Source organism: Eumetopias jubatus, unplaced genomic scaffold (assembly GCF_037043125.1).
Source record: "Eumetopias jubatus isolate StellerSeaLion01/CBP00866 unplaced genomic scaffold, mEumJub1_p1.0 scaffold_8, whole genome shotgun sequence".
Classification (NCBI taxonomy): Eukaryota; Metazoa; Chordata; class Mammalia; order Carnivora; family Otariidae; genus Eumetopias; species Eumetopias jubatus.
In genome coordinates, this window is record NW_028274814.1 from 73,866,087 (window position 1) to 73,892,831 (window position 26,745).

The 26,745-nt window shown below is 38.1% G+C and overlaps 1 protein-coding gene and 1 pseudogene across 3 annotated transcripts in view; both read left to right on the plus strand.

Moving 5' to 3' along the window:
* The window catches only part of TMEM117 (transmembrane protein 117), a 452,362-nt gene that overhangs the window by 255,642 nt on the left and 169,975 nt on the right, over nucleotides 1-26,745 (plus strand). The window lies entirely within an intron of this gene.
* LOC114224054 (large ribosomal subunit protein eL6 pseudogene) lies at nucleotides 17,209-18,104 on the plus strand (annotated as a pseudogene).

Here is a 26,745-nt window from a genome sequence, read left to right on the forward strand (position 1 = left end):
CTACCTGAATTTACAAGGCTTCTTATCAAATATGAAAATAGCTTAAAATATAACCAGAGCCTGTCAAGATTTAAAGCCTGTAATTTTTTGTTCCATGCTAGTATTGTATGTAGCCCACTGTCGCTCCTACTATATGTTTGTTGAATGCATGCTTTCTTTATAAAGATTGCCGTATCTCTCATAGGCTTTTTATATCTTTCTTCTACTTTACTTTCCCAGAAGTTTGCGATCCATACAATAGAGTAGCTCCTGCAGTATTTTTTTCTGCATGTATTTTTGTCTAAAATTATATGCAGTCGAATGTACTTTATTATGCTAGATATTAATTTGTTGCATATCATAGTGAATATCTCCATAGATAGTTCTCTGGTCAAATTCTTGGGCATAACAATACTGAATGCATTGTAGCCCTTTTGGATATATAGAATTTGTCTTTTATGAAATGCCCCTCCTGCCAGAGACAAATTCAGTTTTTCAGATGCCTAGGCACACCCCTTTTGTCCCAATGATATTTGAGATTTGAAGTGTAGAAAAAATATAAACTAAGGAATTGAATTATTGGGGTTCTAGTTTTCAGCTCTGCCACTTCTGATCTGTGGGGCACTGAGTAAGTTAAACAGCCTTGTTGAGTCTTAGTTTCTTCCCCAGAGGAGTAATGAAAATGATATGTACATGTACACATTTCTGAGGTTGCATTACATAATACAGGTCATAGCCTGTATAATACAGGTGTGTAGCTCAGAACCTTGCACAGTCAGAACTAAAATTAAGTTATTTACTTTTGAAAGTTCCAAACAGTTCTTTTATTTCCTAACTTCCTATATTAAGTTAGCCCAGGTTAAAAAAAACAAAAACAAAAAGTCTTGGACTCTGCAGGGTTACTCCTTATGACTATTTCCCCCAAAAACATTTTATTTGTATAAGAGATATATGGGTGTTATTGAATCAATGGAAAAGAAAAAAGAAAAATTCACTCCTGTTGTCACCACCCTGAGTAAACCATAGTTAGCATCTTATTTATTTTCTCTTAAGAATTTCATGCATTTGTACATTATTATAATTACATTTCAACATTATATTCTAAATTCCATCCATTAGCATAATAACATGAGCACTTACTCATTGTTATTAAAATCCTTTCAATGGCTGCATCATAACTCTGTGTGATCATAACCTAGTTCAATTAACCATTCCTTCATTATTAAGCACTTAGGCTCTTCCTACTGTTGTATTATTCTAAATAAGAATGCCTATTGTGTGTGAAGGTTTTTCACTTTTTTTCATGTTATTTTCTTGGTAAAAATTCCTCAAATTAGAACTTTGGAACCAAAAACTATGTACTTAATTTTTTTTATTGTGACATAACACAACATAAAATTTACCATTTTAACCATTGTTAAGTGTACAGTTCAGTGACATTAATCATTCACAGTCTTGTGGAATGACCACTCATCTCCACAGCTTATTCATCTTTCCAAATGAAATTCTGTATCCATTAAATAATAACTTCCCATTCTCTCCTCCACCCAGCACCTGGCAAGTACCATTCTAATTTCTGTCTCTATGAATTTGAGAACTCTATAGATATTTCATATAAGTGGAATCATACAGTATCTGTTTTTTTATTACTAGCTTATGTCACTTAGCACAACATCCTCAGGTTTCATTCCTGTGGTAGCATGTGCCAGAATTCTCTTCCTTTTCAAGACCGAATAATATTCCATGGTGTGTATGTACTGCATGTTGTGGAGACATTCATCCACTAATGGATATTTGGATTGTTTCCACCTTTTGACTATTATGAATATGCATCTATGAGTATTGGTATACAAAACTTTCTTCCAGTTTCTGCTTTCAGTTCTTTCCCCAGAAGTGGAATTACTGGATCATATGGTAATTCTTCCTTGTTTTTTGAGTCAGAGCTGTACTGTTTTCCACAGCAGCCATGCCATTTTACTTCCCACCAGCAATTCACAAAGGTTCCATTCTTGCCAGCAGTTTTTATTTTCATTTGTTGTTGTTACTGAATGTCATCCTATTGCATGTGAAGTGATATTTCTTGTGGTTTTTATTTTCTTTTCCCTAATGATTAGTGATGTTGAGCATCTTTTCCTGTGCTTATTTGGCCATCTGTAGATCTTCTTTGGAGAAATGTCTATTTAAGTCCTTTGACCATTTTTAGTCAGATCATTTGTTTTTTGTTGTTGAGTTGTAGGAGGTCTTTATATAGTCTGGATATTAACCCCTTATCAAATATATGATTTGAAAATATTTGCTCCCATTCATGGGTGGCCTTTTCACTGTTGACAGTGTCCTTTGATACACAAAAGTTTTCATTTTGATGAAGTCTAGTTTATCTGTTTTTTATTTTTGTTGCCTGTACCTCTGATGTCATATTCAGGAAATCATTGCCAAAGCCAATGTCACAAAGCTTTTCCCTATGTTTTCCTCTAAAAGTTTTATGATTTTAGTTCTATGTTTAGAAGAATATGTTTGATCCATCATGAGTTCACTTTTTTTATGAGTGAACTTTTTTTAAAAATTTTTTTATTGTTTTGTTAGTCACCATACATTACATCATTTGTTTTTGATGTAGTGTTCCATGATTCATTGTTTGTGCATAACACCCAGTGCTCCATGCAGTACGTGCCCTCTTTAATACCCATCACCAGGCTAACATATCCCCCCCACCCCCCTCCCCTCTAGAACCCTCAGTTTGTTTTTCAGAGTCTATCGTCTCTCATGGTACATCTCCCCCTCTGATTTCCCCCCCTTCATCCTTCCCCTCCGGCTATCTTCTTCTTCTTTTTTATTCTTAACATATATTGCATTATTTATTTCAGAGGTACAGATCTGTGATTCAGCAGTCTTGCAATTCACATTACTCACTATAGTACGTACCCTCCCCAATGTCTATCACCCAGCCACCCCATCCCTCCCACCCGCCCCGCCTCCAGCAACCCTCAGTTTGTTTCCTGAGATTAAGAATTCCTCATATCAGTGAGGTCATATGATACATGTCTTTCTCTGATTGACTTATTTGACTCAGCATAACACCCTCCAGTTCCATCCACATCATTGCAAATGGCAAGATCTCATTCCTTTTGATGGCTGCATAATATTCCATTGTAAATATATACCACATCTTCTTTATCCATTCATCTGTCGATGGACATCTTGGCTCTTTCCACAGTTTGGCTATTGTGGACATTGCTGCTATAAACATTGGGGTGCATATACCTTTTGGATCCCTACATTTGTATCTTTGGGGTAAATACCCAGTAGTGCAGTTGCTGGATTGTATGGTAGCTCTATTTTCAACTTTTTGAGGAACCTCCATACTGTTTTCCAGAGTGGCTGCACCAGCTTGCATTCCTACCAACAGTGTAGGAGGGTTCTTTCTCCGCATCCCTGCCAGCATCTGTCATTTCCTGACTTGTTAATTTTCGCCATTCTGACTGGCGTGAGGTGGTATCTCATTGAGGTTTTGATTTGGATTTCCCTGATGCCGAGCGATGTTGAGCTCTTTTTCATGTGTCTGTTGGCCATTTGGATGTCTTCTTTGGAAAAAATGTCTGTTCAATGTCTTCTGCCCATTTCTTGATTCGATCATTTGTTCTTTGGGTGTTGAGTTTGTTAAGTTCTTTATAGAGTTTGGATACTAGCCCTTTATCTGATATGTCGTTTGCAAATATCTTTTCCCATTCTGTCGGTTGTCTTTTGGTTTTGTTGACTGTTTCTTTTGCTGTGCAAAAGCTTTTTATCTTGATGAAGTCCCAATAGTTCATTTTTGCCCTTGCTTGCCTTGCCTTTGGCGATGTTTCTAGGAAGAAGTTGCTGTGGCTGAGGTCGAAGAGGTTGCTGCCTGTGTTCTCCTTTAGGATTTTGATGGACTCCTATCTCACATTTAGGTCTTTCAACCATTTGGAGTCTATTTTTGTGTGTAGTGTAAGGAAATGGTCCAGTTTCACTCTTCTGCATGTGGCTGTCCAATTTTCCCAACTCCATTTGTTGAAGAGATTGTCTTTTTTCCACTGGACATTCTTTCCTGCTTTGTCAAAGATGAGTTGACCATAGAGTTGAGGGTCCATTTCTGGGTTCTTGATTCTGTTCCATTGATCTATATGTCTGTTTTTGTGCCAGTACCATCCTGTCTTGATGATGACAGCTTTGTAATAGAGCTGGAAGTCCGGAATTGTGATGCCACCCGCCAGCTTTGCTTTTCTTTTTCAACATTCCTCTGGCTATTCAGGGTCTTTTCTGGTTCCATACAAATTTTAGGATTATTTGCTCCATTTCTTTGAAAAAAGTGGATGGTATTTTGATGGGGATTGCATTGAATGTGTAGATTGCTCTAGGTAGCATTGACATCTTCACAATATTTGTTCTTCCAATCCCAGAGCATGGAACGTTTTTCCATTTCTTTGTGTCTTCCTCAATTTCTTTCATGAGTATTTTATAGTTTTCTGAGTACAGATCCTTTGCCTCTTTGGTTAGATTTATTCCTAGGTATCGTATGGTTTTGGGTGCAATTGTAAATGGGATCGACTCCTTAATTTCACTTTCTTTTGTCCTGTTATTGGTGTATAGGAATGCCACTATTTTCTGTGCATTGATTTTATATCCTGCCACTTTACTGAATTCCCGTATGAGTTCTAGCAGTTTTGGGGTGGAGTCTTTTGGGTTTTCCACATAAAGTATCATATCCTCTGCAAACAGTGAGAGTTTGAGTTCTTCTTTGCCGATTTGGATGCCTTTTATTTCTTTTTTGATTGATTGCTGTGGCTAGGACTTCTAATACTATGTTGAATAGCAGTGGTGATAGTAGACATCCCTGCCACGTTCCTGACCTTAAAGGGAAAGCTCTCAGTTTTTCCCCATTGAGAATGATATTCGCTGTGGGTGTTTTTTACGATATTGAGGTATGTACCCTCTATCCCTATACTCTGAAGAGTTTTGATCAAGAAAGGATGCTGTACTCTGTCAAATGCTTTTTCTGCATCTATTGAGAGGATCATATGATTCATGTTCTTTCTTTCGTTAATGTATTGTATCACGTTGATTGATTTGCAGATGTTGAACCCACCTTGCAGCCCAGGGATAAATTCCACTTGGTCATGGTGAATAATCCTTTAATCTACTGTTGGATCCTATTGGCTAGTATTTTGGTGAGAATTTTTGCATCCATGTTCATCAAGGATATTGTCTGTAATTCTCCTTTTTGATGGGGTCTTTGTCTGGTTTTGGGATCAAGGTAATGGTGACTTCATAGAACGAGTTTGGAAGTTTTCCTTCCATTTCTGTTTTTTGGAACAGTTTCAGGAGAATAGGTATTAATTCTTTAAATGTTTGGTAGAATTCCCCTGGGAAGCCATCTGGCCCTGGGCTTTTCTTTGTTGGGAGATTTTTAATGACTTCTTCAATTTCCTTAAGGGTTATAGGTCTGCTCAGGTTTTCTATTTCTTCCTGGTTTAGTTTTAGTAGTTAATACATCTCTAGGAATGCATCCATTTCTTCCAGGTTATCTAATTTGCTGGCATAGAGTTGCTCATAATATGTTCTTATAATTGTTTGTATTTCTTTGGTGTTGGTTGTGATCTCTCCTCTTTCATTCATGATTTTGTTGATTTGGGTCATTTCTCTTTTCTTTTTGATAAGTCTGGCCAGGGGTTTATCAATCTTGTTAATTCTTTCAAAGAACCAGCTCCTAGTTTTGTTGATCTGTTCTACTGTTCTTTTGGTTTCTCTTTCATTGATTTCTGCTCTGATCTTTATTATTTCTCTTCTCCTGCTGGATTTAGGCTTTATTTGCTGTTTTTTCTCCAGCTCCTTTAGGTGTAGGGTTAGGTTGTGTATTTGAGACCTTTCTTGTTTCTTGAGAAAGGCTTGTATTGCTATATACTTTCCTCTCAGGACTGCCTTTGCTGCATCCCAAAGATTTTGAACAGTTGTGTTTTCATTTTCATTGGTTTCCATGAATTTTTTTAATTCTTCTTTAATTTCTTGGTTGACCCATTCATTCTTTAGTAGGATGCTCTTTAGCCTCCATGTATTTGAATTCTTTCTGACTTTCCTCTTGTGATTGAATTCTAGCTTTGTGGTCTGAAAATATGCAGGGAATGATCCCAATCTTTTGGTACTGGTGGAGACCTGATTTGTGACCTAGGATGTGATCTATTCTGGAGAATGTTCCATGGGTACTAGAGAAGAATGTGTATTCTGTTGCTTTGGGATGGAACATTCTGAATATGTCTGTGAAGTCCATTTGGTCCAGTGTGTCATTTAAAATCTTTATTTCCTTGTTGATCTTTTGCTTAGATGATCTGTTCATTTCAGTGAGGGGTGTGTTAAAGTCCCCCACTATTATTGTATTGTTGTCAATGTGTTTCTTTTCTTTTGTTAATAATTGGCTTATATAAGTGGCTGCTCCCATGTTAGGGGCATCGATATTTACATCTGTTAGATCTTCTTGTTGGATAGACCCTTTAAGTAGGATATAGTGTCCTTACTTATTACAGTCTTTGGCTTAAAATCTAATTTGTCTGATATAAGGATTGGCACCCCAGCTTTCTTTTGGTGTCCATTAGCATGGTAAATGGTTTTCCACCCCCCCCCCCACTTTCAATCTGGGAGTGTCTTTGGGTCTAAAATGAGTCTCTTGCAGAGAGCATATTGATGGGTCTTGTTTTTTATCCAATCTAATAGCCTGTGTCTTTTGATTGGGGCATTTAGCCCATTTACATTCAGTGTAACTATTGAAAGATATGAATTTAGTGCCATTATATTGCCTGTAAGGTGACTGTTAACTGTATCTTGTCTGTGTTCCTTTCTGGTCTATGTTGCTTTTAGGCTCTCCCTTTGCTTAGAGGACCCCGTTCAATATATCTTGTAGGGCTGGTTTCATGTTTGCAAATTCCTTTAGTTTTTGTTTGTCCTGGAAGGTTTTTATCTCTCCTTCTATTTTCACGACAGCCTAGCTGGATATAGTATTCTTGGCTGCATATTTTTCTCGTTTAGTGCTCTGAAGATATCATGCCAGTCCTTTCTGGCCTGCCAGGTCTCTGTGGATAGGTCTGCTGCCAATCTAATGTTTCTACCATTGTAGGTTACAGATCTCTTCTCCCGAGCTGCTTTCAGGATTTTCTCTGTCTCTGAGACTTGTAAGTTTCACTATTAGATGTCTGGGTGTTGACCTATTTTTGTTGATTTTGAGAGGGGTTCTCTGTGCCTCCTGGATTTTGATGCCTGTTTCCTTCCCCAATTTAGGGAAGTTCTCTGCTATAATTTGCTCCAATATACCTTCTGCCCCTCTCCCTCTTTCTTCTTCTTCTGGGATCCCAATTATTCTAATATTATTTCATGTTATGGTATCACATATCTCTCGAATTTTGCCCTCGTGATCTAGTAGTTGTTTATCTCTCTTTTTCTCAGCTTCTTTATTTTCCATCATTTGGTCTTCTATATCACTGATTCTCTCTTCTGCCTCATTTATCCTAGCAGTTAGTGCCCCCATTTTTGATTGCACCTCATTAATAGCCTTTTTGATTTCGACTTGGTTAGATTTTAGTTCTTTTATTTCTCCAGAAAGGTTTCTCTAATAACGTCCATGCTTTTTTCAAGCCCAGCTAGTATCTTTAAAATCATGATTCTGAACTCTAGGTCCGACATCGTACTAATGTCCGTATTGAGTAGGTCCCTGGCAGTCGGTACTACCTCTTGTTCTTTTTGTTGAGGTGATTTTTTCTGTCTTGTCATTTTCTCTTCCAGAAAGTGGTCGCTTTTCTGTTCAGAGAGTTGTTGCTATCCTTTTCCTCGATCCCTGTTGAGTTCGTAGGTGTTCAGAATGGTTTGATCCCTATCCGGCTGAATTCCTGAGACCAGACGAAATCCAGGTCTCCTACTCCTCCACCATCTTGCTCCGCCCCCAAAACGACTATTTATAACACGCGCTCTATGCTTTTGACAATGACATTGAAGCCTCCTCAGCTGGGCTGAATGAGAATGTGCCTTGGCTGTGGATTATTGTGGTGTTGTTGGTGGGTGATGGAGATGGTGGTGGTGGGGAAGAGGAGGAGGAGGAGAGGAGTAGTTGTTGTTGATGGGTAACAGTCGCCAGGACTATGGTGACTATGGCGCTTGACTCACAAGGCTACGCTTGGTATAACTCACAAAAGAGAGAGAGAGGGAGAGAGAGAGGGAGTGAGAGGGAGAGGGAGACACTCGCACGGGGAGCTTAATGAGTGAACTTTTATATATGGTATAAGCTAAAGGGTCCAGCTTCATTATTTTGTATATGGATATAAAGTTTTACCAATACTATTTGTTGAAAACACCATTTTCTCTATTGAGTGGTCTTGGCACCCTTGCTGAATGAAAATCATTTGACCATATATGTGAGGGTTTATTTCTAGACTGTTCTATTCTGTCAGTCTCTGTTTCTCTATGCCAGTACCACACTGTTTTAATTATTGCAGCTTTGTACTGATTTTTGAAATTAGGAAGTGTGAGACTTCCAACTTTATTTTTCTTTTTAAAGTATACTTTTTTTAACCTGAATTTTCTATATAGATATATGCACATTCATTTCCAACTAAATCTAAAGAACCAAATAAGGTTTTTTCTACTTTCCGAAGGGAGAATAAATGAATTTTACATCCTGGTGGATCAATGCTCTCTTTTCCCTGTGACTTAATTTTTTTTTTTTTATTTTAAACTTTTTCTTTTGAAGTAATTTTGGACTGATAAAATAGTTGCAAAAATAATACAGAAGTTTTTTTGTACCGTCCAACCTGATTCTCCTAATGTTAATGTCTTATATAACCATAATTCAATTAAGTGAACCAGAAAATTGATACTGGCATAACACTATTAGCTAAATATAGAACTTATTCAAATTTCATCAGTTTTTCTGCCAATGCAAGATCTAATCTGAAATCCCACGTTTTCTCTTCATAATTGGTAAAAACCTTGGGAGGGGGAGGATAACTCTGAGACCACACAAATATACTATTTTTCCTCCAGCTATTGCCCACTAATTTTGGCATTCATTAGTGGATCTTGCCTACAACAACTGTTACCATGGTTTTGCCCATTGATGATTTTTTTCTCTCATTTCTCTCATTCCTCTATGTTTATTGATTAAACTTCTTTCAAAAGGAAGAACTATCCTTCTTCATCATTTATTTAGACATATTTTTAATCCTTTTAATTACAGTTAGTCAAATTGATTCCTATTTGATTTCTTCCAGGTTTTTGCAATAGTATTCAATATTATAATGAAAATGTTTTGTTTGTTTAGTGGGCCAACATGTCACCTTCTCAGGAGACTGTCTCTGACTACCCTTTCTAAGTTAGAATCCCCCCAACTCTTCTGTATTTTACATACTGAGAACTATGATAGAAATTATCAAGGGATGATGACTTAGAGGGGATAGTCACAGACAGCCTTCTGAGACAGTAGCATTTTTGCTGAGACCAGGAGTAAGGAGCCAGGCAGAGAAAAAAGGTGGAGGGAAGAGTGTCCCTGCAGAGGGAATAGTATACTCAAAGTCCTGAGACAGCAAAGAGATTGGTATAGTCAGGAAACTCAAGGAAGGCCAGTATGGCTGGTGCATAGGGGGCAAGGCAGAGATGCTTGGGAGACGAAATTGGGTGGGTAAGCAGTGGCCACATAAGAGTCTTGGATACTTTGTTAAGAAGGATGGATTTTATGCTAGAGATGGCAGAATGCCACTGGACACTTTTCAGAGGACAATTTTGTTTGGGCATTATCCATTATGTTGTTTACTTCCTGTAATACTTTCCTAGGGCTGCTGTAACAAAGTATCACAAAATCAGAGGCTTAAAAGAACAGAAACTTACTCTTCCACTGTTCTGGAGGCTAGAAGTCCAAAATCATGGTGTCGGCAGCAGCGTGCTCCCTTCAAAGCCTCTAATCCTCTAGGGGAGGAAGCTTCTTTGCCTCTTCTTAGCTTCTGATGGCTGTAGGCATTCTTTGGCTTGTAGTAACATAATTCCCATCTCTGCCTCTATCTTCACTTGGCTGACTTTTCCCTCTGTGTCTCGCTATCTTCATAGGATAGTCCTACCCCTGTGTTTCCCTGTGTCTGTCTCCTCTTATAAGGACACCAGTCATATTGGATTAAGGGCCCACTCTATTCTAGTAGGACATCTTACCCAGTTACATCTGCAAAGATCCTATTTCCCAATTAAGGTCACGTTCTAAGGTACTTAGATTTCAGCATATCTTTTGAGAGAACATAATTTAACCCATAACTCTCTCCATATGTATTGTTTTACTTTTGCACATCAACCTATATGGTAGGCTTTTGGGTAATTTTCAAAACCTTTCTTATTGTTAAATGTCCCCTCTTTAAGTAGCTTGTTCTTATTTTATCAATGTGATAATTTCATATATCTTTTGCTTAGGAGATAAATTAGAATTGTTTTTATAATGGATTTTTATAGTTGGGACCATTTGCCCTATGTCTAGTTTTGCCTTGTTTTGAGTTAGAATGTGTATTTTTTCATACATTTGTGAAATGTGTATAATTTCATGATTTTTTTTTATTTTTTAAAGATTTTATTTATTTGACAGAGAGAGACCAGCGAGAGAGGGAACACAAGCAGGGGGAGGGGGAGAGGGAGAAGCAGATTCCCCGCAGAGCAGGGAGCCTGATGTGGGGCTAGATCCCAGGACCCTGGGATCATGACCTGAGCCAAAGGCAGACGCTTAATGACTGAGCCATCCAGGCGCCCCAATTTCATGATTTTTTATTTGACATTTATTCTTTGATCAGTCAGAACACTAGAATTTTTCTTGTTATTATGAGTAACTTTTTATTTATTTATTTATTTAATATTTTTAAGGTTTTTATTTCAATTCCAGTTGGTTAAGATACAATGTAATATTAGTTTCAGGTGTACAATATAATGATTCAACATTTCCTTATAATACCAAGTGCTCATCACAACAAGTGCACTCCTTAATCCCCATCACCTATTTAACCTATTAGACCTATTTAACCCATCTGACCCCACCCACCTCCCCTCTGGTAACCATCAGTTTTTTCTCTATAGTTAAGAGTATATTTCTTGGTTTGTCTCTCTCTCTCTCTCTCTTTTTTTCCCCTTTGGTCATTTGTTTTGTTTCTTAAATTCTGCATATAATTGAAATCATACAGTATTTGTATTTCTTTGACTGATTTACGTTGCTTAGGAATAATACTGTCTAGCTCCATTCATGTCATTGCAAATGGCAAGATTTCATTCCTTTTATGTCTGAGTAATATTCCGTTGCGTGTGTGTGTGTGTGTGTGTGTGTGTGTGTGTGTATCACATCTTCTTTACCCACTCAGTTGATGGACACTTGGGCTGTTGCCATAATTTGGCTATTGTAGATAACGCTACTGTAAACATCAGGGTGCAAGAGTAGTTCAATATTTGCAAATCAATTGACATTTATTTATAAATGTAAAAGAAATGTTTAATGTTCGAGAAAATTCAGAAAGGCTCAAAGAGAAAACAATTTTCCATACATCTATGACTCACTGGTGACTGCTTCTAACATTTGGTTTATTTACTTTCAGGCTTTTTTTCCTCCAAATATTTTGACCATATTAATTGGATCTCTGTGTACAATTTACAGGATCTCATTTTTCTTGACATTATGATCTCAGCATGTTATTGAACACACTTTGTAAATATTTTTAGACTGCCAAATGCATTATCATGTAGATATACTCTAATAAAGGAGTCAGAGAATGATGGCCCACAGGCTAAATCCAGCCTACTTTTGTTTTTTGTAAATAAAGTTTTATGGGAACACAGCTACACTCATTTGTTTGCATATTGTGTGTGGCTGCTTTTATGCTACACTGGCAGAGTTGAGAAGTTGTATTAGACACTGTGTAGACCCAAAATCCTGAAATATTTATTATTCAGCACTTTACAGAACAAGTCTGCCAACCTCTGCTCTAATACACTTCACTATTCCTTGAGTTTGAACTTTAGGTAGTTTACCTTTTTGCTTTAATATATAAGATGGCAATAAAATTTTGTCTATTGTAGTTTTTCTTCATCTTGAGCTTTCTTAGACCAAAGTTTTGGATACCCTTAGGATAGTCATTCATTAATTCATGTATTCATTCCTTCCTTCCTTCATTCAACAAAAATATTCAACTAGGTGCTGTGTTAGTTTCTGGGAATACACTTACGAACAAGATACAGGTGGCTCTTACTTTCATGGGGTTTACAATTAGGTAAGGACAACAAATATATTAAAATGTGCTAAGCATTTTGATAAACATTTGATAAGCATTTTGATAAGCGTTCTGTTTAATGAGATTATCACATTAAATAAAGAATGAATGAAGAATGGAAATCAGTCAGCAGGCTGAAGAGTGGCATTGGCCACAGGAACAGAGTCTCAGGGAGAAGGAACAGAATGTTTGAAGATTCAAAGAGGAAAAGACTCAGAGAAGTATAAGGACCATGAAGTCACAGAATTCTGGCTGGCTAAAGCAGCAGAAGTAAGGGGGAGATAGAGCTAGAGAAGTTGAAGGACTGGGTTTTAAAGTTTTTTTTTTTAAACCATGGTAACTATGTTTAATTCTAAGGGTATAAGAAACTACTGAGGCAGATTTGTTCACTACTTGGGCTGGAAAATGGAGAATGTTTTGGAGAAGATGAAGAGTTGATGCAGAAATACCCGTTAAGAGTTCAGGCCAGAGAAGATGGAGCTTATACTAAGCTTGATTGTTGTGGGTCTGGTGGAGACAGAAGGAAGGGAAGATTATCCGAGAGATATTTTGGAGGTTGGATTGCCAAGATTTTCTGCTAACTAGTAGGTGGGCTTGTGAAACTGGGTGGACTTCAGTGTCATTCACTGAGACAGAGAGCATTGGAGAAGTTGGGAGTGGGGATGCTGAGTTTGAGATGGCTGAAAGGTGAACAAAAATAAATGTCAAATGAGAGGTGGACCAGCCTGAGCCTGATGACCCATAACTGGGGCAAGAGTGCAGTGTTGATACATATTCTGACATCTGTGGCTGACAGGTGACCAGAGACCTTGTGGGAGTCAGTGAGTTCACCTGAACATAGAGTGTAGTGTGAAGTGAAAATGATGGCCTGGGATAAAGGCCCAAGGAATGCCACCACTTTTGTCAGAGAGAGGAACTAGAGCTATAAATGGTAGATTATTAAAAGACTGACAACACCAATGGGAGTAAATCAGAAGAATAATATCATACATCAAAGAGCAGGGAATTTTAGAAAGGAAGGAGTGGCCAACAGTGACAAATGCTGCTGAGACTCATGGAAACAAAATAGTGGAAATGTGATTATTGGTTTGATTGAAATGAATGGTCTTTAGTGACATGTACGAAATTAGTTCAGTAGAGCTACAATATAGAAATGATTTGGAGGTAGTTGGGTTAAGTCAGAGGTTGAAGATAGAGAATAGGAAGTGTGGATGATTTAAGAGGCTTGTGAAAGATAGATAAGGTAGAAGCTCAAGGGAGAGGTGTGGCTAAGGAAGAGTTTTCTTTTTGGTCTGTTTGCTTGATTTTTAAGAAAGAAAAAGCTTAATCTTTTACATGTTTCAAATTTTCTTCTCAAACCTTGTTACTAATTTATGCTTCTACCAATGGCATATGAAAGTGTTTGCCTACTCAGGGCTAACTAGAATAGAACATTACCATTTGTAGTAGAATTTAAGCTCTCCTGGAGCAGAGATTTTTTTTTTTAATCTCTTTTGTTTTTTGCTATATACCCAGTGAACAGAGCTTGGCACATAGCAGGTGCTCAACATATCTGTGGAATGAATGAACGAATGAATGACACATCTTTGTTAAATTGTGATGTGTAAATGATATCTCATTATTCCTGAAGTGTGGAAGTCTTTGTTAACTAGTAATCTCAAAAAACAAACAAAAACAAAAAACCCTAGGAATTTCATGCATAGAGATCCCTGTTAAGCCAAGAACTCCTCAATGGAAAGAGCTATGATTTGTTAATCCATGGATTTCCATCATGTTGTATAGTTTAGCACTTCGTAGACTCCCAAACATATCTGTGTGGAATTTTTTGCCTTACATATGGGGGGAAGGAAGAGAACTCAAGTAACTTAAGCTAGAGTCCTAGAAACATTGAGCAGCAAATTTGGATTTACTAAACCAAAAGGAATTGTTTTTTCCTTTAAAAATAATCCTGGGGTTGCCTAGGTGGCTCAGTCAGTTAAGTGTCTGACTCTTGGTTTCTGCTCAGGTCATGATCTTGGGGATCCTGGCAGTGAGATCCAGCCCCACGTGGGGCTCCATACTCAGTGCAGGGTCTTCTTAAGATTCTCTTCCTCTCCCTCTGCCCCTCCCCACCGACTCTCTCTAAAATAAATAAATAAATCTTTAATAAATAAATACATAATTGTGCATGGAGATTAGAATCTGGTGGTCTTCACTTGACTATGGCCATTTCATTTTCTTCATTATGAGGTTACCCCAGTACTGGAATTCCAGCTGGTAATGGAGAGAGTGCTATATAATGATCTCAAAATAATTAACATGTTGCTCTCAGAATTTTATAGAACAACACAGGAAGAGAATGACAAAGTTAGGAATATAGAAAAATAGCAACTGAGTACTGATACAGTATAGTAGAGGACTGGCTCAGAAAGAAAAGGGGCAAAGTTATGTGTGAATTGTAAAATGCTTAAACGTAGTCCTGTTACTCATGCTGACAAACTGCTATCCCAGCTGCAGATTACCTCAGATTAACAAGCACTGGGCTACAAACTATTAAAGAGATACAAGTGACATTTTCAGCAAAAAGCTCAGGACCATTGATACTAGTTTCTTGTAGGGGCATTCTATTTACAGTCAATGCAGACCATTTTAGGAGAGAAATGCTGCTTTAGAACAAAAAGATGCACAACTAAAGATCCTCCAACTATTGGAGGCTAAATGGTCAAGTATCTCAATCTGCAGACTTTGCTAGATGAAAAAAATATGCTGGGCGAAATATTATTGAGTATCCATCTTCCTTTTCTTCTTTACAAAAAAGATATACTGTAACAGCTTATTTAAGGCTCAATGCAAAATGAAAAACCTCTTTGCAGTCCTATCACATAAATTTTAAGAACAGGCTACTGTTTCCACACACATAATCACAAACCTGGACTGTAATTGAGATATTTATTTATTTATAGTATATTTGTGTTCTGCATCTGCTGTGGCTGTGCCTCTGCAGGCAGAGTGAAGCAGAGTGTTGCAGATTTAATTATGGTGGTAAGGTGGGTATAATCAGGCTACAGTGCCTCACATTTCATCTTTTTCTTAGATCTCTGCCTCACCTGATTCACCATGCCTCAGGAAAGTGATTAATAATTCAGTCTTCACCACTTATGAAGTGGGGATTGATTAGGGTATGAATTGATTAAAATTTATAGCTACAAATCATCCATTTAATTAGTTTCTCAGTTTTGAAAAATAATGTAATGATTATCTTATTAATTTCAATGATCACTGGATTGTTCTCTTATACCAGCTTTGTCAATGAATTGTTTAGACTAGGCTCGGATGTCTGCAATGATGGAGATCTCATTTGCTCATGGGAAAGTCCATTCTAGCTCTTGAGCAGTCTATTTGAAAGTTTTTCCTGGTAGTGACCCGAAATCACTTCTCTTGAGCGTACATTTTGTGATTGTTATTCCAACCATTGCAGCCATACAAGGTATTATTTATTTGTGAAGATACAAATTACAATTCATGTAAGTATTTTCTTCTTGGGGCATGCCTCTATAACTTTAAGTCATTTCTCAGTTGATTTGACTTCAAGATACCTCAATATCCCAGTCACTATTTTATCAGTATTTCTCTTAAAATGTAGATTCCACAGGAGAATTCATTACTCTGGCTATGGCCTGATCAACACAGAAAAGAGCTCTGCTATCATTTCTTATGTTTTAGATGCACTATTAATTTAGCTCAAGATTACATGTGCTTTTGATAATCACATCAATTTATTGATCCAAGTGGAATGTACTGACAACTATCCTTTTTCAGATAAGCTAAGCCATGTCTCTCCCATTCTGTATCTAATTTATTTATTGGCTATGATGATAGAAATTACATTTAACCTTATTTAATTTTAACTTCTAAGATCCAGCCTATTTCTGCATTCTTTTAACATATGCTTTGATCTTTTTCTCTCATCTAGTCTACTTATCTCTGACAGTTTCCTGCCACCTGCAGATTTGAAGCATAGAACTCTATATCACACAATTCATTGATTGATATATTAAATCTCAGCATTCCCTCTAGGTGGGCACCATTTCATTAATCAAACTCTTTGGATAAGGTCATTCAACCATTTTCAAATCTGTAAATATCACACTGCAGATAAGAGCAGGGTGCAGGGGTTGAAAAGTCAGAGATAGCAGACATGATTCCCAAACCTACCACATAAAAGATTTAATATTGTAATTACCCTTGCTAAATTATGCAATTATGGTTTTCTTACCTTTAAAAGGATATAACATCTGCTTCTTTTAGATGGAATGAATTGTGTAAGTTGCTTAACATAATGCTTGGCACATAATAAGTACTCAGTTAATACTGGCCATCTTCCCCATTGTGTTATTTAGGTAAATACTAGATGAAATAACAACCTCAAGATTTTTGTGCTGTACAGCCATCTAATGTGGGCTGTTCTGGTTGGCAGGTGGCTTTCTTCCATGTTGTGATTCAGGCACCCAGGTTCTTTTCATCTGGGAGCTCCATCATGTCTTGAAATCTCAGTGTCTTCTTAATCTACGTGGAAGAACATGAAATAAGGGTGGAGAAGGCATACCCACTTCATAACTACCATCTCTTAGAAGGAAGTGACATCAGCTCACATTCCATTGAGGAGAACTAATCACATAGCCTCACCAAGCTGCAAGGAGGGCTCAGGAAATGTGGTCCCTGGCTGGGTGGCCACTTCCTAGTGTTAGCTCAGTACTTGGGAAATGAGAGCACACACGCTGTTCACCACCTCTGCCACAATTGCCATAGTCACTGTCATCAGTATTCCCTCATTAAACCACATGTGGCTCATGTCCTTCTGACAAGTCAGCAACAATGACAAAAGAACTATCTGACATTTCACCATTTCCTCTCTACATACTAAAAGGTTTTGAAGCATCATAAAATTATAATAAAAACCCAGCTCTTTCCCATCTTGCAAGATGGCAGGCGAAAAAGCTGAGAAGCCGGATACTAAGGAGAAGAAACCTGAAGCTAAGAAGGCTGATGCCGGTGGCAAGGCTAAGAAGGGTAAACCCAAGGCTAAAATGCCAAAGAAGGGGAAGCCCCACTGCAGCCGAAACCCTGTCCTTGTCAGAGGAATTGGCAGATATTCTGCATCGGCTATGTATTCCAGAAAGGCCATGTACGAGAGGAAGTATTCGGCAGCTAAGTCCAGGGTTGAAAAGAAAAAGAAGGAGAAAGTTCTTGCTATTGTCACATAACCAGTTGGTGGTGACAAGAACGGTGGTACCCGAGTGGTTAAACTTCGCAAAATGCCTAGGTATCACCCTACTGAAGATGTGCCTAGAAAGCTGTTGAGCCACGGCAAAAAAACCTTTCAGTTAGCACGTGAGAAAGCTGTGAGCTAGTATCACTCCTGGGACCATTTTGATTGTCCTCGCTGGGCACCACAGAGGCAAGAGGGTAGTTTTCCTGAAGCAACTGAGCAGTGGCTTGCTACTTGTGACCAGACCTCTGTCCCCAATCGAGTTCCTCTGCATAGAACACACCAGAAATTCGTCATTGCTACTTCTACCAAAATTGATAACAGCAGTGTGAAAATCCCCAAACATCTCACTGATGCTTACTTCAAGAAGAAGAAGCTGCGTAAGCCCAGACACCAGGAGGGTGAGATCTTCGACACCGAGAAAGAGAAATATGAGATTACAGAGCAGCGCAAGGTTGATCAGAAAGCTGCAAATTCTGCCAAAAATCAAAGCTGTTCCTCAGCTTCAGGGCTACCTCCGCTCTGTGTTTTCTCTCACAAATGGAGTTTACCCTCACAAATTGGTGTTCCAAATTTCTTACAAAGAATGTAATTAAATTACTGATCCATTAAAAAAATTATAATAAAAACCCAGAAAATGAGGCACCTGGGTGGCTCAGTCATTGGGCATCTGCCTTCAGCTCGGGTCATGATCCCAGGGTCCTGGGATCGAGCCCCCATCGGGCTCCCTGCTCATCGGACAGCTTGCTTCTCCCTCTCCCTCTGCCTGCCACTCTGCCTACTTGTGCTCTCTCTCTGTGCTCTCTGTCAAATAAATAAATAAAATTAAAAAACAAACAAACAAACCCAGAAAAGAGCCTGATAGATAATTCAGGCATATACTCCCTGACAGGCTTGGACTTGTCCTGAATTTCAGCAACTGGCTGAAGGTCTCATAGCCTAGTTGTAGTGATAGGCAAAAGGATGATAATTTGGCCAGTGGCACCTCAGTCTTATGCACAGAGAGAACTTCATTTGATGTATAGTTGAACAAAACCCCAAATCCTTTTAATCTAAATTGTTAATTTAAAATAACTTCCTAGGGGTGCCTGGGTGGCTCATTCGGTTGAGCGTCCAACTCTTGGTTTCAGCTCAGGTCATGATCTCATAGGTCATGGGATAGAGCCCCTCATTGGGCTCCATGTTCAGCCAGGAGTCTGCTTGAAATTCTCTCTCTCCCTCTCCCTCTCCCTCTGCCCCTCCCCCTGCTCGCTCTCTCTCTCTCTCTCTCTCTCAGATAAGTAAATCTTTAAAAAAATAAAATAAAATAACTTTCTATATCTATTAGTTGCCTTCCCTATCTTAGTATATACCTTTAATTCTTTTCCACATTTTAGGATATTAAAATTCTTCCATTTCATCATGTGCTATAAATAGCATACTGACTTCTTTGCACTCCATTTCCTGAATCAGGTGAAGGGTTTGTGTTCTCTGAATTCATGAATTTGGAGTAATTTTTTTAATGGTTTGCTCACTTTTGTTTAACATGATGCACAGCAGAAAAGAATCTGGCTAATGTTTGAGATAAAGAGGTTCATTAGATCTCATGTTTGTTCCCAGACCTACCTAATATATGCATATGAGGCCCTTCTTTCTTATAGTGTTATTATTAGTGAATTTTGTCACATGCCACTTACCACTTGTTCTAAGACAAAGCAGCACTTTTAAAACAGTTCATTAGAATATTCTACAGTAGTCTGGGACTAGAAGTGATACATATCCAATAAGAACTCCTAAGGGCATTTCAGCAGGCGGAATGCAGAATGATCAGCAGATGATTTGACTAGAATCTCTGCCAAAACCTCCACTTTTGTGAAAAGGGCCTTTGGGAGTCATGATAATGAGGTGTGGTTAGAATTTTGACATCTGCTTTTGTAGATATCTTGGGAAGCTCTAGCCCTTCCCGTACCAGTCCTGACAGCTGAGTCAAGGAACCCCTGTCGACTTGCCTTCCCACTGAACCTTATGCCTTGGTGAAAGTAATCAGAGCATTTTATCCTTCAGAGACATAGAGTTGGCAAACCAAGAAAGATTAGTCTAGAGAAAATGGTATCCTTCACTCTCCAACTTGTTTGTTTAATTGATAGCCAACTTCGCAAATTCTCTTTGAGCTGTGAGATGCACATGGAAAGACACAGAGAGGGATGCATGCATGTGTGAATTGCTCACCGCCAAACATCCCCATATGTTGTGTCATTTTCCTATGGAATGGGGTAGGTAAAAATGAGAATGATTTACTATCATAATAGCCTATTTTAGTAAGGAACATATGTTTAAAAAAATCCAGTGGTATTCAGAACTCTGCTCAGTTTAACATAATTTTGAGTAGCCACGTTGTATGTCTAAGAAAACTCATTTTCTAGAAGGGCTACCTTAGCATTCTTCAATTTATAATGATTTTGTAGAAGAAAACCAAAAGGGAATGAAAGTCATAAATTTGCTTAAAAATTAGATAATAATGGCACGAGGAAAGCAAAATTCGTTTCATGTCTAATCTCCCAAGGCATCATTACTCTGTGCATATGCGCTCAGTGTTTTGGAAGCACATTAAAATTTCAATTAATGAGAGTGTATTTGGTACTGGTTCTTTGTTGAAACGAAGGAGTCACCCTGTTTTTAATCACGCCTAACTTACTCCTCAGGAGTGATTTGAACAGTGAGAGAACCTGGGAGGGCGTATAAAATAATCTTATACTAAACCAGCAGTGATTTTATATTTAGACATCCTCCTTATTTAATTCTCAAGGCAGTCAACTTTTCTAGTACATATTAGTTTCTTGCACAGATGGACTCTCATTAGGGAGGCTTCTTAGAACTATTTAATGTATATGTGCTTTTTCATTGTATCCAGAATTTTATATTTGCGTATTTATTTCCCCTATATCAGTCTATTCCAGATGCACAGAGGTAAATAGGGAAAAAACCAAGGTCATCACAATCTTTAATATTTTCTTCTGTACTTCTGATCTATGTTTGTCAAAGCAGAATTCTTAGTTTTCTATTTTTTAAAAAGCATACTATTTTGTTATATTCTATAAGACTAATTTTGACTGTGTAGTTTTTATATTATGCCCTTTATAATGAATGCTGTTAGCTTAATATTCATTTGTTCATTTAATCATTTATAAAATATTTGAAAGTCTTTGGAGGCAACGACAATACATTTTTAATGCTTGGCATTTAGTAATGTTTTTTTGAATTAATACTATAGGCCAAAGAAAGTGTCTGGGAGGTAGAATTCAGATTGAATACAATGGGACCTGTAACCTGGAGGAACTTGTGGTCTAACAGGGGGGAGTGGACATATTGTATTTGTGCTGGGTCCGGAGTTAGAACAGAATCAAGCAGAGAAGTGGGCAGCTTCTCAAGCAAAGTACTGTGTACTAATATTTGGGGATCAATCATCTGCTGCCTTTAAATAACCCCATTTGACCACTGGTATTTGTTTTCTGAGACAGTTGCTTCATGTAAGGGGTATAATATACAAGTATTGAACAGAGATACCCTGTGTAAGATCCTAACTGACTCATATGGAGCTCTAACCAATGATTTACTTAGCATTGATCTGTCTATCCACAAGGTCTAGGGAAGAATCAATATAGCTAGCTTTCTATTTCAAGAGGCAACTGATGAAATTAAATCCTTTTTTTAGGTGGATCTGAGAATGACTTAAGAGATGAAGTGAAAGAATCCAGCCTGGTATCTGGGGGGAGAAGATGTACATAGAACCTCCTCCAGGACATATTCAAAAAGGGGGCTATAAAATCCAGTAAAATAGTTCAGGAAACCTTATGAGGAAGGAAGGCATCTAGCCAGGCTTTAAGATTTACATTAAATTAACTGACCAATGTGAGCTCCTTACATCTCCCTGTTGGATTTTACTTATTCCTGATTTGGGTTTCTCTTATAGGCCTGCAGTTCTGTTTCCTCTTTCAATGACTTTGATCATCTTCCATTTGAACATCCAGTAAATGACTTTGGCTTTGCTTTTCTGCTTATGCTTTGCTGCTAATCCTGATTCATTTTTCCTTATTGTTTTTTGTACCATTTCAGTCTTACTGCATCTTACTGCTTAATGGATTCAAAGGCCCCTTAACTAGGTAAAGAGAATTTGAGAGTATTGGCAGATGACAGCGGTTTCTAGAGCAACTCAGCTCTAACTGTGCCATTTCTGGGGACCAGAAGGCTAAGGAACTCCTCATCAGGCTTGACCAATTACCTCTTGACTCTTGTCTTCAGAGGTCAGTGGTTAAATAGAGGGGACCAGTAGATTTTAGTGACAAGCCTTCTTCCTCCTGCTGCTCTCTGTTCTGTCCATAGCATCTCCCACCTGCTGTCCATTTTGCTCAAATGTCACCTTCTCAATGAAGCCTGTCGTTAACACCCCAGGTACAATTGCAGCCATCCCTGTGTTTTGCTACCACCTCCCCCTGGCAGTCCCATCTGTCTTACCATGCTCATTTTTTCTCTTTTTTCCATGCCATTTATTATCTTATAATATACTATGTAACTTATTTATTATGTTTACTATTTAGATTTTGCTTCTTCCACTAGCATGTAGATATCATAATTTTTATTTGTTTTCATTGATGTAGCCCAAGAATCTTTAGCACATCGATCATTTTTTATTTTTTTTAAGATTTTATTTATTTATTTGAGAGAGAGAGAATGAGAGACAGAGAGCATGAAAGGGAGGAGTGTCAGAGGGAGAAGCAGACTCCCTGCTGAGCAGGGAGCCCGATGTGGGACTCGATCTGGGGACTCCAGGATTATGACCTGAGCGGAGGCAGTCGCTCAACCAACTGAGCCACCCAGGCGCCCCAGCATGTCGATCATTATTTTTTTAAAGATTTTATTTATTTATTTGACAGAGAGAGACACAGCAAGAGAGGGAACACAAGCAGGGGGAGTGGCAGAGGGAGAAGCAGGCTTCCCGCGGAACAGGGAGCCCGATGTGGGGCTCGATCCCAGGACGCTGGGATCATGACCTGAGTCGAAAGCAGACGCTTAATGACTGAGCCACTCAGGTGCCCTCGATCATTCTTAATAGATGTTTACTGACAACATGAGTGAAAAACTCCCATGTCCACTTCATTGCCATGATTAGGAAAGGACTTACTTTATTATTTTTTTTTAATTTTTTTATTGTTATGTTAATCACCATACATTACATCATTAGTTCTTGATGTAGTTTTCCATGATTCATTGTTTGTGCATAACACCCAGGGCTCCACGCAGAATGTGCCCTCTTTAAGGAGGTATCTATTTGCTGGGAATCTTTCAATCAAATGTTATTGCAGAAAATGGTATTTCTCTGTACAGTATGAAAGGATTAGTTATCACTGTGAAAAAAAATGAAGATTTGTGAGAATGGCTTTGATGGGATAGAGATGCTAAGAGAATGTTAGACTTGCTTGTGTATAATAATAGAGTCTGGGAAATAAAAGTATTTATCTCAGGCTCATGTTACATGAGCATGAATTTTATTAACCTGTTTGTAATGTACAAAAGGATGTGACGGCATGGGATACCTGAAAGGAAAGAACAAAACAAAACAAAACACCGCTTTGCTGTTCTTCCAGACCAACAAAATTCTCAGTAACGTGCAATGCTTAAAGGTCTTTTGTGCAAAGGGAAAGGAAAAAAGATTCAGAAACCTAAAACAGGCAAAGAGGTGATATACTGCTATTCTTCAACACTTAGGAAAGAACTTAGAAGTGCTGTCAAAACTAGTCTGCATCACTATGAGGGGATAGAGAAGTGATTTTAGAAAAATTAGATTTAGGGCGCCTGGGTGGCTCAGTTGGTTAAGCCACTGCCTTCGGCTCAGGTCATGATCCTGGAGTCCCGGGATCGAGTCCCGCATCGGGCTCCCTGCCGAGCAGGGAGTCTTCTTCTCCCTCTGACCCTCCCCCCACTCATGTGCTTTCTCTCTCTCATTCTTTCTCTCAAATAAATAAATAAAATCTTAAAAAAAAAGAAAAATTAGATTTATTTTATAAATAAAAATCCAGAGTTTAAATTATTCCTTCTGAATTCTTAGAAACTATGTCCTAGATGAGTTGGCTCCAAATGTGTGAAATTATGGAGTTGCCTGTTTTAAGAGAATAGCAACCGAGCATGATTTTTTGACAGAAGATTCACAGGCCTATACCAAAAGCTGATTAAATCGCTCAATTAAGTGAGAGATGACAAAGAGGACCAGCTGTAGACTGAGGGCTGGTCCACATCAGCTGTGCACACAGTGTGAACTTATAGAAGTGTCCATCTAGGGAAAGTAATAATAACAAAAATGGCCAGTCAAAATAAAAAATTTAATAAAATGGGCTTCTCACTTTTATGATGACCTAACACTTCAAAAATGTAGCATTGAAAACTCTAAGATTTTGAAAAAGCAACTTTGGATTTGGGGAGTGGTTAATTTTACATGAAATGTTCTTGTTGATTTTCTGATGCTAATAAGCCACATGAATATCAAGCAAAAATATTGGCTCTTCAAATCATGATTCTCAGTGAAGGGCATGTAGTAAATCATTTGTAGGACTTTGGAAAAAATACCAAGTCCTGGGCTCCCCTTTAAACAAATGGGATCCCAGTGCCCTGGGGTGAGGCTCATCATGTGTGAGAGGAGTGTTACTCAGGTGCTTCTGATGCCTGTTGCTAGCTTCTAATTACTAAAGAAAGGAATAGATGGAGCAGGAAACAGATGAGAAGTAATTGTTTCAATTAAACACTCCTGAGATTTATAACTCTTTAGCCACAATTCTAAAATCTCAAAAGCTTTGAAAGACCAAAAAAAAAAAAAAAAAAAGAAAGAAAGAAAGAAAGAAAAGAAAAGCAGCAGAAGATTTTATAATCCATTTTGTGGCAAAACCTGCCCTGCCCTTATTCAGTTTTTGGCAAAACCCTATCTGAACTGACACGAGGTTATTTCTGCTCTTTATTTATCCCAACAAGTGTGACAAGTGATTTATTTGTTACAGAAACATGGATATATTTTATTATGGAGGTGTTACCTGATAAACTGTGTATGTACTATTATATTCCCCTCCTAGAATCTGAAGAATTCTAAATCCTACATCTGGCTCCAGTAAATTTTGGATAAGAGATGGTAGACTTGTAGTAATAGCTTCAATTGACCTTTTTGTTCTGTTCTGCATCAAATTGATTTGAGTACATCCTACTGCCTGTTTCTATACTTCTTGAGGGCAGGATCTCGATATGCTCATTTTATACAGTAATAACCTTACATCTTGAATCATTTAAAATAGTATCTCCCCCAGGTCTGTGTTGGGATACATCAGAGAAACAGAACCAATAGGATGTATAGATATATAAAGATAAATAAGAGGAGATTTATTAATGGGAATTGGCTTGCACTATTATGGAAGCTGAGAAAACCAGAGAGCCAGGAAAGGTGGTGGTATAATTCAGTCCATATCTGAAGGTCTAAGAATTAGAGAGGGTGTCAAGCTAAGTCCAAAAGCCTGAGAATGGAGTGGGAGTGGTCAATGTCCAAATACCTGAGAACCAGAAACACCAATGTCAAGGACAAGAGATTCCAGATTAAGCAAAAAAAGCAAATCTGCCCTTCCTCTGCCTTTTTATTCTATTTGGGGCCTCCAACAGATTGGATGATGCCCAACCATCCAAGGGAAATTTTAATTCAGTCTACCAATTCTAATGATAATCTCTTTTGAAAACACCCTACAGACTTATAAATAATGCCCAGCTGTCTGGATATCCCTTAGCCCAGCCAAGTTGACACATAAAATTAACCATCAGAAGTCCCACAACAATCTTGTGGGGAACGCAGGACTTACCATCCCAAATATAAGGTGAACAACCTGAGGCAAGTCAATGAACAGAGCCTAATGGAAGGCCACAGAGTAAATTCTCAGTATTTAGTAAATTGAACATTGTTTTCAATTGAGTTAAACTAGCAACTTAATTTTTTTCTACAAGTAAAGGAATATATCAGTGTGTCATGGTTAAAACTTTAAAACGGAAAATATTTAATAAATACATATAAACTATATAAACAACTTTGAAATCCATGACCAAACATGAAAGTCAAGGAATGCACATTTTATTTATGGATTTATAATTAGAGTCAGCTTTAAGCATAAAGATAAATGTATAAGGTAAGATTGATACTGAGTTGTGATTCTAAAGTGTTTCTTCCTAATTTTCCAGATTGAACACAGCAATCACCCCATTTTTATAAACATTGCTCAAATAGCAAATACTCAGTCTTAGAGGAGTAGACCAGTAAAGGGAGAAGATTGGGAGAGAAGGGTGCAGGATGATCACATGTCAACTTCATTTTCTCTCCAGCTATGGAGGCTTTAGTAGCAGAGCCAGGGGACCACAAATGGCACCCAAGTTCCCCTGCACCCAAAGCTTGGCCTCCGGCTTACTGCTCTGACTGCGTAGTCTTTCAGGACATATTAGATGCCCAGTGTTTCCAGTCTTTTTATAAGGGAATTGTCATTTTCCAAGTGCAAGTGTAATTGAGGAAGAGGATTAAGAATACAATGACCTGGGGCACCTGACGCAGCTGGTTAAGCATCTGACTCTTGGTTTGGGCTCAGATCATGATCTCAGGGTCTTGAGATCACACCCATGTCAGGATCCAGGCTCAGCACTGAGTCTGCTTAAGTTTCTTTCTCCTTTTCCCTCTGCTCCTCCCCACCACCACCACCCCCTCTCTAAGATAAATAAATAAATCTTTAAAAAAAATAGAATACAGTGACCTAGTTTGGCCACAGTACTACATTGCTCTGTACAAGACATGAAACTTCTCTGTGTCTGCTTCCTTCACCGTTTGTTAAATGAAGATTGTCAACCTTGTCCAACACAGAATGACTACGGGTATACAGGAACTGATGTTTCTAAGAGTGCTTTGAAAATTATTATATATTCAATGTAGTGAAGTATTGGTTGAATGCATTGAGTAAATGAAATATGTTTTCACAAAAAATTCTGAAAATAGATTATGAATTACAAGTTGGAGTAAAACGTTGTGCATATTAATGAAGTAGACACACAGTACATTGGCCAAGAGTGTGGACTTTGGATTTGAGCAAGCCTGCATTTAGTCTGTATCCTGGCTCTACCATAAGGTGACCTCAGACCAGTGATCAAGGCTCTCCAAGCTGCATGTTCCTGTTCTATAAAACCAGGAACATGGTAATG